The 14,944-nt window shown below is 35.4% G+C and overlaps 1 pseudogene; it reads right to left on the bottom strand.

Annotated features, from left to right (window-relative positions):
- Positions 1–103: 103 nt before the first annotated feature.
- Positions 104–13,307, bottom strand: LOC140679765 (cytidine deaminase-like; annotated as a pseudogene).
- Positions 13,308–14,944: the final 1,637 nt, after the last annotated feature.

The raw sequence follows: 14,944 nt of genomic DNA, 5'->3' as shown, positions 1-14,944 counted from the left end.
GTATGAATACAAGTGAGTACAGCATTCATCAATACTAATACAAGTGTGTACATCATTCATCAATACTAATACAAGGGTGTGGCCTTCAAGTGTTGTGGTAGTTTCAGCGGCTGTTGGGGATGTCCAGTACCTTCTTCAGGGTCAGGGGTTCTTCAGGGTCAGGGGTTCTGGGCCAAAGGAGGCTGCCAGCAGCTGGTTGGCGCTCATGTTTGTGTGGGAGCCGTCAGGCTTGGAGAGGTAAACATCCCAGCTGGACCCAAACATGATCATGATGTTTCATTAAGTTAGGTGGGATGTACAGAGTACACAAGTAGTGAAGTTGTCACCTTGTGTAAATGGTAAATAAAAACAAAGTACAATGATTTGCAAATCCTTTTCAACTTATATTCAATTGAATAGACTGCAAAGACAAGATATTTCATGATCACTGAGAAACTTCTTTTTTTTTTTTTTGTTGCAAATATTAGCTCATTTGGAATTTGATGCCTGCAACATGTTTCAAAAAAGCTGGCACAAGTCGCAAAAAAAAGTGAGAAAGTTGAGGAATGCTCATCAAAGACTTATTTGGAACATCCCACAGGTGAACAGGCTAATTGGGAACAGGTGGGTGCCATGATTGGGTATAAAAACAGTTTCCATGAAATGCTCAATGGGTATAAAAACAGTTTCCATGAAATGCTCAGTCTTTCACAAACAAGGATGGGGCGAGGGTCACCACTTTCAAGATTCAAGATTCAAGATTGTTTATTGTCATATGCACAGTTAAACAGACAGTTTGCCGTAGAAAGAAAATCTTACTTTGCTAGTCCACCCTTCAACAAGTCACACGGTACTGAGCTAAAATTAAAATGTTATATACAAGGCACAGTGAGTAACATAACATTATTGCACATTTTGATTGACAGTCAACAATATAAATATGGAGGTGACATTTGGTCACAGCAGCAGTTAAAAGTGTCTTTAGTGATCAAAGGTGAAAAGTGTCTACAGTGATGGTTCACAGTTCGGGGGTGGTCATGGTAGCTGTCTTTTATTCAAAAGATAAAGGTAAAAAGGGGGGTTGTGTAGCTGGGGGAGCTAGCATTCACAAGCCTGACGGCCTGTGGGTAGAAACTGTCAGTCTCGTAGTCCTGGATTTCAGGCTCCTGTATCGTCTGCCTGATGGTAGGAGGCTGAAAAGACTGTGCTGGGGGTGTGTACTGTCCTTTATGATGTTGTGTGCTCTCCTGGTGGCCCTGGTAGAGTACATGTCCTGTTGTGAGGGGAAGGCTGCTCTTGATATGTACTGAGCAGTTTTAATCACTCGCTGGAGTGCCTTCCTGTCCTTAGCAGTGCAGTTTCCACACCAGACCGTGATTGAGCTGGTAAGGACACTCTCAACCGTACTTCTATAGAAGTTGCTGAGAATTTTGGGTGGCTTGCCAAATTTTTTCAGCCTTCTAGGAAGTACAGTCGCTGCTGGGCTTTCTTTATTGTTTGTTGGGTGTTGTGATCCCAGGTGAGGTCCTCGCTGATGTGGGTCCCGAGGAATTTAAAGGTTTTCACCCTGTCCACCTTTGTCCCCCCTATGTACAGAGGTGTGTACTGTGCACTCCTTCTCCGTGGGTCAATAATCATCTCCTTGGTCTTGTCTGTGTTCAAGGAGAGATTATTATCCTGACACCAGGCCACCAGTTCCGCCACCTCCCTTCTGTATGCTGCCTCAGCTTCCCCCGGTGATCAGTCCGGCGACGGTAGTATCATCTGCAAACTTGATGATACTGGTGTTGTTCTGGGAGGCCACACAGTCGTGTGTGAAGAGGGTGTACAATAGGGGGCTCAGCACGCAGCCTTGGGGGGTCCCTATGCTTTGAACCTTTGTGCCTGATGTATGGTTGCCGACTCTGACTGACTGATGCCGGTTTGTGAGAAAGTTCAGGACCCAGTCACAGAGAGTTGGTGTCAGACCAACAGTGAGGAGTAGAGCAGTGAGTTTTTGTGGGATGACCGTGTTAAAAGCAGAGCTGTAGTCGATGAATAATAGCCTGGCATAGGTGTCCTTGTCCTCCAAGTGGGTGAGGGTGGTGTGGATGACTGTGTTGACTGCATCCTCAGTGGACCGGTTCTGCCGGTAGGCAAACTGTAGAGGGTCCAGTGTGTCTGGGATGGTCTTCTTGATGTGTAATATAACTATCCTCTCGAAGCACTTCATCACTATTGGGGTGAGTGCAACAGGGCGATAGTCATTCAGACAGGTCACAGTGTTTTTCTTTGGCAGGGGCACGATGGTGGTGGTCTTGAAGCAGGTGGGCACAACAGCTTGTGCTAGTGACAAGTTGTACAAACCCCGTTTCCATATGAGTTGAGAAATTGTGTTAGATGTAAATATAAACGGAATACAATGATTTGCAAATCCTTTTCAACCCATATTCAATTGAATGCACTACAAAGACAAGATATTTGATGTTCAAACTCATAAACTTTTTTTTTTATATTTGCAAATAATTAACTTAGAATTTCATGGCTGCAACACGTGCAAACGTAGTTGAGAAAGGGCATGTTCACCACTGTGTTACATCACCTTTTCTTTTAACAACACTCAATAAACAATTGGGAACTGAGGAAACTAATTGTTAAAGCTTTGAAAGTGGAATTCTTTCCCATTCTTGTTTTATGTAGAGCTTCAGTCGTTCAACAGTCCGGGGTCTCCGCTGTCGTATTTTACGCTTCATAATGCGCCACACATTTTCGATGGGAGACCGGTCTGGACTGCAGGCGGGCCAGGAAAGTACCCGCACTCTTTTTTTTAACGAAGCCACGCTGTTGTAACACGTGCTGAATGTGGCTTGGCATTGTCTTGCTGAATTATGCAGGGGCGTCCATGAAAAAGACGGCGCTTAGATGGCAGCAAATGTTGTTCCAAAACCTGTATGTACCTTTCAGCATTAATGGTGCCTTCACAGATGTGTAAGTTACCCATGCCTTGGGCACTAATGCACCCCCATACCATCACAGATGCTGGCTTTTGAACTTTGCGTCGATAACAGTCTGGATGGTTGGCTTCCCCTTTGGTCCGGATGACACGATGTCGAATATTTCCAAAAACAATTTGAATGTGGACTCGTCAGACCACAGAACACTTTTCCACTTTGCATCAGTCTATCTTAGATGATCTCGGGCCCAGAGAAGCCGGCGGCGTTTCTGGATGTTGTTGATAAATGGCTTTCGCTTTGCATAGTAGAGCTTTAACTTGCACTTACAGATGTAGCGACAAACTGTATTTAGTGACAGTGGTTTTCTGAAGTGTTCCTGAGCCCATGTGGTGATATCCTTTAGAGATTGATGTCGGTTTTTGATACAGTGCCGTCTGAGGGATCGAAGGTCACGGTCATTCAATGTTGGTTTCCAGCCATGCCGCTTACGTGGAGTGATTTCTCCAGATTCTCTGAACCTTTTGATGATATTATGGACCGTAGATGTTGAAATCCCTAAATTTGTTGCAATTGCACTTTGAGAAATGTTGTTCTTAAACTGTTTGACTATTTGCTCACGCAGTTGTGGACAAAGGGGTGTACCTCGCCCCATCCTTTCTTGTGAAAGACTGAGCATTTTTTGGGAAGCTGTTTTTATACCCAATCATGGCACCCACCTGTTCCCAATTTGCCTGCACACCTGTTTGACGTTCCAAATAAGTGTTTGATGAGCATTCCTCAACTTTATCAGTATTTATCAGTTTATTTTATCGTGCACCTCCCACATGCATGCGCCTGCTTCGCCTCGTCAGTCCTGGTACGTTGCTTTTCATTAATCCTGTAATTCCTAACTTCTTTGTGTTTGTTTCCTAGCCTCCTTGAGGCAGCGAAAGACTTTATGCTGTGCTTAGTGCGCCCTGGCTTTTCCCCTGCCAACCACTGAGGAACCTGTTTTTGTTACTATTCATGGTGTGCACTTCTGCCCCATCGCTTTTTGTTACACTTTTTGGACTTATTAAATGTATTCCTTTTTGTTATTCAAACATGCCTCTGCATTCTGGGGTCACCCCCTTGATCAGTTCTTAACACATACAAGCATAAAAACATACATACATAAAATCATACATACATACATACATACATACAGTACATAAAAACATACATACATAAAAACATACATGCATTAAAAACATACATACTTAGCAACATACATACATAAAAACATACATGCATAAAAACATACATACATAAAAACATATGCATAAAAACATATATACATAAAAACATACATGCATTAAAAACATACATACATAACATACATAAAAACATACATACATACATACATAAAAACATACATGCATTAAAAACATACATACTTAGCAACATACATACATAAAAACATACATGCATAAAAACATACATACATGAAAACATATGCATAAAAACATATATACATAAAAACATACATGCATTAAAAACATACATACATAACAACATACATTCATACATAAAAACATACATACATAAAAACATATGCATAAAACCATACATACATAAAAACATACATGCGTAAAAACATACATGCATTAAAAACATACATAACATACATACATAAAAGACATACATGCATAAAAACATATGCATAAAAACATACATGCATTAAAAATATATACATAAAAACATACATACATACATAAAATATACATGCATTAAAAATACACATACTTAACAACATACATACATGCATTAAAAACATACATACATAAAAGCATACATACCTAAAAGCATACATACATAAAAACATATGCATAAAAACATACATACTGTACATAAAAACATACATGCATAAAAACATACATACATAAAAACATACATGCATTAAAATCATACATACATACATAACAACATAAATACATAAAAAAACATACATGCATAAAAACATATATGATACATGTCAGGTTCAAACACTGATGACATGTATTAGACAAGACAAGAGGCAAAGAATCAAACAGAGACAGAATTACATTTGGATTCGATATTGACGAGAAACATGGCGACTGTCCTCTCTGTACAGTCTTCAACCAATGCTCTGCCCCAAGATTGTACTCCTCCTTCTTTATTTTACTTTCTCCCCCCACCTACCCACAGCTGCTTCCAGAGGGAAGTGGGTCGTAAACAGCCTTGTCTCTGGTTACCAAATAGTTCAAAGAGAGCTCCATAAAATAGTTCAAAGAGAGTTCCTCTGGAAGTTTGGGAAGATCCTGCCATCTGTCCGCTTTGAAGTCCCAGTGGAGTTTTACGAGCCTTCTTCCTCTTGGTAGGCCTCAAAGACAGCCCCTGTTTTTGCCTGGAACTTATTTCATCACAAAGTTTTTTTGTGATAACTTACAAACAATTATTCTAACAATACATACATAAAAACATACATGGATTAAAAACATACATACATAAAAGCATACATACATAAAAACATACATGCATTACAAACATACATGCATAAAAAACTTACATACATAAAAAGATACATACATTAAAAACATACATACATTAAAAACATACATACATAAAAGCATACATACATAAAAACATGCATAAAAACATACATGCATAAAAACATACATACATAAAAACATACATGCATTAAAAACATACATAAATAAAAACATACATGCATTAAAAACATACATACATAACAACATACATACATAAAAAAACATACATGCATAAAAACATACATACATAAAAACATACATGCATAAAAACATACATACATAAAAACATACATACATGAAAACATATACATAAAAACATACATGCATTAAAAACATACATACATAACAACATACATTCATACATAAAAACATATGCATAAAACCATACATACATAAAAACATACATGCGTAAAAACATACATGCATTAAAAACATACATAACATACATACATAAAAGACATACATGCATAAAAACATATGCATAAAAACATACATGCATTAAAAATATATACATAAAAACATACATACATACATAAAATATACATGCATTAAAAACACATACTTAACAACATACATACATAAAAACATACATGCATAAAAACATACATATATAAAAACATAAATGCATTAAAAACATACATACATAAAAACATACATACATAAAAACATACATGCATTAAAAACACATACTTAACAACATACATACATAAAAACATACATGCATAAAAACATGCATGCATAAAAACATACATGCATTAAAAACATACATACATAACAACTAACAACATACATGCATAAAAACATACATACATAAAAACATACATGCATTAAAAACATACATACATAAAAGCATACATACATAAAAACATACATGCATTAAAAACATACATACATAACAACATACATACATAAAAAACATACATGCATACAAACATACATACATAAAACATACATACATAAAAACATACATACATAAAACATACATACATAAAAACATACATGCATTAAAAACACACATACTTAACAACATACATAAAAACATACATGCATAAAAACATACATACATAAAAACATACATGCATTAAAAACATACATACATAAAAGCATACATACATAAAAACATGCATAAAAACATACATACATAAAAACATACATGCATTAAAAACATACATACATAACAACATACTTACATAAAAAACATACATGCATAAAAACATACATACATAAAACATACATGCATTAAAAACATACATACATAAAAACATACATGCATTAAAAACATACATACATAACAACTAACAACGGGGACGGGGTGGCGCAGTGGAAGAATGGCCGTGCGCGACCCGAGGGTCCCTGGTTCAATCCCCACCTAGTACCAACCTCGTCATGTCCGTTGTGTCCTGAGCAAGACACTTCACCCTTGCTCCTGATGGCTGCTGGTTAGCGCCTTGCATGGCAGCTCCCTCCATCAGTGTGTGAATGTGTGTGTGAATGGGTAAATGTGGAAGTAGTGTCAAAGCGCTTTGAGTACCTTGAAGGTAGAAAAGCGCTATACAAGTACAACCCATTTATCATTTATTTATCATTTATAACATACATGCATAAAAACATATGCATAAAAACATACATACATAAAAGCATACATGCATTAAAAACATACATACATAAAAGCATACATACATAAAAACATATGCATAAAAACATACATACATAAAAACATACATGCATTAAAAACATACATACATAGCAACATACATGCATAAAAACATACATACATAAAACATACATGCATTAAAAACATACATACATAAAAACATACATACATAAAAACATACATGCATTAAAAACACACATACTTACCAACATACATACATAAAAACAGACATGCATAAAAACATACATACATAAAAACATACATGCATTAAAAACATACATACATAAAACATACATACATAAAAACATACATGCATTAAAAACACACATACTTAACAACATACATACATAAAAACATATGCATAAAAACATACATGCATAAAAACATACATACATAAAAACATACATGCATTAAAACATACATACATATAACAAATATACATACATGCATAAAAACATGCATAAAACATACATACATAAAAACATACATGCATTAAAAACATACATACATAAAAGCATACATACCTAAAAGCATACATACATAAAAACATACATGCATTAAAAACATACATGAATAAAAACGTACATGCATAAAAACATACATGCATAAAACATACATACATAAAAACATACATACATAACATACATGCATAACAACATACATGCATAAAAACATACATGCATAACAACATACATGCATAACAACATACATACATAACAACATACATACATAAAAACATATGCATAAAAACATACATACACAAAGACAACATTCTCGTTATTCGTACCTGGCGATGGCGATTGCCTTGAATGAAGTGCAGCCTTCAGACACTGCCTTGGACATGACCTTCCTGCCTTGGACATGACCTTCCTACCTTGGACATGACCTTCCTGCCTTGGACATGACCTTCCTGCCTTGGACATGACCTTCCTACCTTGGACATGACCTTCCTGCCTTGGACATGACCTTCCTCTCTGCACACACGCCCAGGTTGTAACATGTATTCTCCACATTGCAGCCTGCAGGTGACATCATGCATGTGACACTATAAATATTCATAAACATGCATGTGAGATCATGCACTATAAATACCTTTGACCCTGTGTACCTTCACCCGTCACACAGCAGACTGATGAATGGCTGAGCACAAACATCATGTTGAAGGATTGAATTCAAGGTGTCATTGAGGATGACAGGATGTAGCAGAGCATTATTTGGCAGTTGTACAACATCGCATTTTATGTAGAATTTTGAGGATTGAAATCGATTTCATCAGTTTTAAAATCTGTCTGAGACATAAGTAAAGGTATCATTTTATTTTGGACATGAACCATATCATTCGATAAAGTTACAATATGTACATTTACACCTTCTCCTTACAACATGTCCGAAAAGGAGCAGGAAGAAGCAGATCCTATTCGATCCTACCCTTTGTTTTGATTCAGTCATTTGTTTGTTCACTTGCTGTGCTCCATACATAACACAAACCATTCAATCCACCAATACAATTGTCATCAATCAATAGTTTGTCAACACTTTTTGAAAACTGGATCATATTAGTACCGTATTTTTCGGAGTATAAGTCGCACCTGCCGAAAATGCATAATAAAAAAGAAAAAAAAACATATATAAGTCGCACTGGAGCCCGGCCAAACTATGAAAAAAACTGCAACTTATAGTCCGAAAAACACGGTACTTTGTTTTTCCTATTCAATAAATACATGTCCAGAGAAAAGCTTAAGTACTCAAACAACATCTGATTACGCAGGAGAAAGGTTTTACGCTGCTACAGAAAGAAAGAAAGAAGAGCAAGAAGGAGAAAGAGAGACACAAAGGACTTTTCCAGAACTTCATAGCTTTTAGGAAAGGGAGGGGTTGGGTGAAATGGTGTCCAAAGTGCAACCCGGGGGGCCATTTGTGGCCCGCAGCTACATTTTTAACAGCCCATTGTGGAAATACTGTTAAAAAAACTATATACAAAGTGGAATAAAGGGTGAAATGCAACGATGTAATATTGGACAAAATGGAATAAAAGGGGAAATGTAACGATGTAATATTGGACAAAGTGGAATAAAAGGGGAAATGTAACGATGTAATATTGGACAAAGTGGAATAAAGGGTGAAATGTAATGATGCAATATTGTACAAAGTGGAATAAAAGGGTAAATGTAACGATGTAATATGTACAAAGTGGAATAAAGAGGAAATGTAACGATGTAATATTGTACAAAGTGGAATAAAAGGTAAAATGTAACAATGTAATATTGTACAAAGTGGAATAAAGGGTGAAATGTAAGGATGCAATATTTTACAAAGTGAAATAAAAGGTGAAATGTAACGATGTAATATTGTACAAAGTGGAATAAAGGGGGAAATGCAATATTGTACAAAGTGGAATAAAAGGGGAAATGTAACAATGTAATGTACAAAGTGGAATAAAAGGGGAAATGTAATGTAACGATGTAATATTGGACAAAGTGGAATAAAAGTGGAAATGTAACGATGTAATATTGGACAAAGTGGAATAAAGGGTGTTATGTAACGATGCAATAGTGTACAAAGTGGAATAAAAAGGTGAAATGTAACAATGGAATATTGTACAAAGTGGAATAAAGGGTGAAATGTAAGGATGCAATATTGTACAAAGTGGAATAAAAGGTGAAATGTAACTAGGTAATATTGTACAAAGTGGAATAAAGGGGGAAATCTAATATTGTACAAAGTGGAATAAAATGGGAAATGTAACAATGTAATATTGTACAAAAAGGAATAAAAGGTGAAAGGTAACGATGTAATGTTGGACAAAGTGGAATAAAGGGTGAAATGTAACGATGCAATATTGTACAAAGTGGAATAAAAGGGGAAATGTAACAATGTAATATGTACAAAGTGGAATAGAGGGGGAAATGTAACGATGTAATATTGTACAAAGTGGAATAAAAGGTGAAATGTACAAAGTGGAATAAAAGGTGAAATGTAACGATGTAATTTTGTACAAAATGGAATAAAAGGTGAAATTTCACAATGTAATATTGTACATAATGGAATAAAGGGTGAAATGTAAGGATGCAATATTGTACAAAGTGGAATAAAAGGTGAAATGTAACAATGTAATATTGTACAAAGTGGAATAAAAGGAGAAATGTAACAATGTAATATTGTACAAAAAGGAATAAAAGGTGAAAGGTAATGATGTAATATTGGACAAAGTGGAATAAAGGGTGAAATGTAACGATGCAATATTGTACAAAGTGGAATAAAAGGGGAAATGTAACAATGTAATATGTACAAAGTGGAATAGAGGGGGAAATGTAACGATGTAATATTGTACAAAGTGGAATAAAAGGTGAAATGTTAAGATGTAATTTTGTACAAAGTGGAATAAAAGGTGAAATTTCACAATGTAATATTGTACATAATGGAATAAAGGGTGAAATGTAAGGATGCAATATTGTACAAAGTGGAATAAAAGGGGAAATGTAACAATGTAATATTGTACAAAGTGGAATAAAACGTGAAATGTAACGATGTAATATTGGACAAAGTGGAATAAAAGGGGAAATGTAATGATGTAATATGTACAAAGTGGAATAAAGGTGGAAATGTAACGATGTAATATTGTACAAAGTGGACTACAAGGGGAAATGTAACGATGTAATATGTCCAAAGTGGAATAAAAGGGGAAATGTAATGATGTAATATTGTACATAGTGGAATAAAGGGTGAAATGTAACGATGCAATATTGTACAAAGTGAAATAAAAGGTGAAATGTATCGATGTTATACTGTACAAAGTGGAATAAAAGGTGAAAGGTAACGATGTAATATTGGACAAAGTGGAATAAAAGGTTAAATGTAACGATGTAATATTGTACAAAGTGGAATAAAGGGGGTAATGTAACAATGTAATATTGTACAAAGTGGAATAAAAGGTGAAATGTAACGATGTAATATTGTACAAAGTGGAATAAAAGGGGAAATATAATGATGTAATATTGTACAAAGTGGAATAAAGGGTGAAATGTAACGATGCAATATTGTACAAAGTGAAATAAAAGGTGAAATGTATCGATGTTATATTGTACAAAGTGGAATAAAAGGGGAAATGTAATGATGTAATATTGTACAAAGTGGAATAAAGGGTGAAAGATAACGATGTAATATTGGACAAAGTGGAATAAAAGGTTAAATGTAACGATGTAATACTGTACAAAGTGGAATAAAAGGTTAAATGTAACGATGTGATATTGTACAAAGTGGAATAAAAGGTGAAATGTAACAATTTAATATTGTACAAAGTGGAATAAAAGGGGAAATGTAACAATGTAATATTGTACCAAGTGGAATAAAGGGGGAAATTTAACACTGTAATATTGTACAAAGTGGAATAAAGGGGAAAATGTAACAATGTAATATTGTACAAAGTGGAATAAAAGGTGAAATGTAACGATGTAATATTGTACAAAGTGGAATAAAAGGGGAAATGTAACAATGTAATATTATACAAAGTGGAATAAAGGGTGAAATGTAATGATGCAATATTGTACAAAGTGAAATAAAAGGTGAAATGTAATGATGTAATATTGTACAAAGTGGAATAAAAGGTGAAATGTAACCATTTAATATTGTACAAAGTGGAATAAAAGGGGAAATGTAACAATGTAATTTTGTACAAAGTGGAATAAAAGGGGAAATGTAACAATGTAATTTTGTACAAAGTGGAATAAAAGGGGAAATGTAACGATGTAATATTGTACAAAGTGGAATAAAAGGTTAAATGTAACAATGTAATATTGTACAAAGTGGAATAAAAGGTTAAATGTAACAATGTAATATTGTACAAAGTGGAATAAAAGGGAAAATGTAACAATGTAATTTTGTACAAAGTGGAATAAAAGGGGAAATGTAGTGATGTAATTTTGTACAAAGTGAAATAAAAGGGGAAATGTTGACATGTTGTAACATGTTGAACATGTAACATGTTTGAAGACTGAAATATAGCAACATTTTGAACATGTAACATGTTTGAAGACTGAAATACAGCAACATGTTGAACATGTAACATGTTGTTTGAAGACTGAAATACAGCAACATGTTGAACATGTTACATGCTGTTTGAAGACAGAAACAAAATTAGAAATATTGACTAAAAACAAAACAATGAGTAGTTTTATAAAGTAATGTAACAATAAAGTACCTTGAAGAGTCCATTTCTACGGTATCTCCCACCTCTCCGCCAAACACACCATCAGCAGCTTGGCCATATTTTCATGGATAAATGTCCAGCACATTATTCTAACATTCCTGGCTGCGCAGACGAGGAGTGATACGCTCCACTTGCTTCATGTTTGGGAAGATTTCTTCTTCAAATTCAAGAAATATCATCAACTTCTTCTTCTCCACACTTGTCCCTCCACTCACTTTCTTCCTTTCCGTGCTTGGAAAATCCGAGCGATGCGTAAAACTGGAAGGTAAAATCATGTGTGGTACCATTTACAGTTAATGCGCTGTAAAAACGGGGAATGTAGATTTTACAGTGAAAAAGTAACAGCTCAGCTGGCAAAATAACAACAAAACTGGGGGCTGTTTTGTAATGTACAGTAATGCACTGTAAAAAAAATGGCCGTAGATTTTACGGTAAAAAAAAAAAGCAGCTCAGTCAGGAGAATTTAGCATAAAACAGTGGTAGAGTTTTTCCAATTTATGGTCATCTGGTGTAAAAACCATCATACATTTTACAATACAATTCTGGTGACTGTTTTTACCGTTAAAATCTATAGTGTTTTTTTTACAAGTTGCTTTCAAATTTAAGACCCCTGCTCTACGGTAAAGTTGTGACACTCTATGGAGAATGATCATCTTGGTCGTCATGCCCCGCCCACATCCTGTCATGAAAACCTCAACGCTTGGAAATGTAGCATCTTCCATATGTCTCATCTGTCTGGGTAACTTTTGAAATATGTAGGCGGAACTAGTAATAATAATAATAATAATGGATGAATGAATTACAAAACAGTATCATACTGCCTATGAAAAATACCTGTACTTTTTTTCCTGGAGATGATGGTCCCGTGGTGGGATGGCAGGTGAAAGGAGCAGAGGCACGGAGCTGGGGTGACAGCCAGATCTACATTGGTGTTCAAATACAATACCTGGACCATGGACCATGGCAATGTTGACCGTGATCTTTCCCCCGAAGGACAGCAACATATCTGGGCCGTCGTGGACGTCTTGGTGCCTGGAGCTTTTTTCACCGTTGGAAGTAAAGCCTTACATCTTTGACTTCACTTTTTTAGACTGCAAGAAGTCACCACTTTTGTCATCATTGAGAAGCTTCTCTATGACTTCTTCTGTTTGTTAGATTTGGTCATTACTGCCTCAAGTGGTGGAAAAGAGTTACAGAATAACACCTCCAGATGGCAAAGATCTGCAGAAATGGACTTTTTGGAATGTTTTGAGGTTAAAAGACCCAAAGTTGGATGCTAACACACAACTGTGACAGTCTCTGCTACCTTAACCATGAATTATTGCGCTATGATCCTAAATTCCTCACTGGTGGTGCCGCATGGTCAAAATTGCTGTTTGGCCCGCAGACCTATTACACACAATTTCACTTTGGCCCTTGGAGGCAAAACGTTTGGGTCTAAATGTTACAAATGTAGTTAATAAATTTCACTTGGAAATGATTGTTGTAGTTCAATTTATGATCTCTTTTGACAAGTAGAATGTTGTCATTTATGACTATGACAGCAATTTAGCATTTAATGTGGCGTGAAAGGGTTCCGGTCCCCTAGGGGGCGGCATGACAAAAAATAATTGAAAACTAGGGATGTCCGATAATGGCTTTTTGCCGATATCCGATATTCCGATATTGTCCAACTCTTTAATTATCGATACCGATATCAACCTATACCGATATCAACCGATATATGCAGTCGTGGAATTAACACATTATTATTTTCCTAATTTGGACAACCAGGTATGGTGAAGATAAGGTACTAAAAAAAATAAATTATAAAATAAAATAAGACAAATAAATTCAAAACATTTTCTTGAATAAAAAAGAATGTAAAACAATATATAAACAGTTACATTGACACTAGTAATTAATGAAAATTAGTAAAATTAACTGTTAAAGGTTAGTACTATTAGTGGACCAGCAGCACGCACAATCATGTGTGCTTACGGACTGTATCCCTTGCAGACTGTATTGATATATATTGATATATAATGCAGGAAGCAGAATATTAATAACAGAAAGAAACAACCCTTTTGTGTGAATGAGTGTGAATGAGTGTAAATGGGTGAGTAAAGTTTTTTGGGTTGGTGCACTAATTGTAAGTGTATCTAGTGTTTTTTATGTTGATTTAATTAAAAAACAAAACAAACCAAAAAAAGACCCATACCGATAATAAAAGAACCGATCCCGATAATTTCCGATATTACATTTTAACGCATTTATCGGCCGATAACAGTTGACAGTAATGTGGTTCTTTGCACTTTTCAAAAGCACAATTTTTCGGACTATAAGGCGCACTTAAAATCTTTCATTTTCTTAAAATGGACTGTGCGCCTTATAACCCTGTGCGCCTAATGTACAAATTAATCCTGGTTGTGCTTACCAAGCAATTTTATTTGGTACATGGTGTAATGATAAGTGCGACCAGTCACACATAAGAGATACGTGTGGACTGCAAGTTGACGCCTGGTCAATAAATGACGCTAGCAAGTACCCGTAAGCAAGCAACACCAAAACTTTGATGTTTTATTGAGAATATAGAACATCACACACGGTGCTCAAAAATGTTTTAGTACGACTTTGGTAAGCCGCAAATTTGCACCACTTG

Source organism: Nerophis lumbriciformis, linkage group LG23, assembly GCF_033978685.3.
Source record: "Nerophis lumbriciformis linkage group LG23, RoL_Nlum_v2.1, whole genome shotgun sequence".
In the NCBI taxonomy this organism is placed as follows: domain Eukaryota; kingdom Metazoa; phylum Chordata; class Actinopteri; order Syngnathiformes; family Syngnathidae; genus Nerophis; species Nerophis lumbriciformis.
Note: the sequence above shows the minus strand (reverse complement) of the source record. Positions and strands in the feature narration are given on the sequence as shown.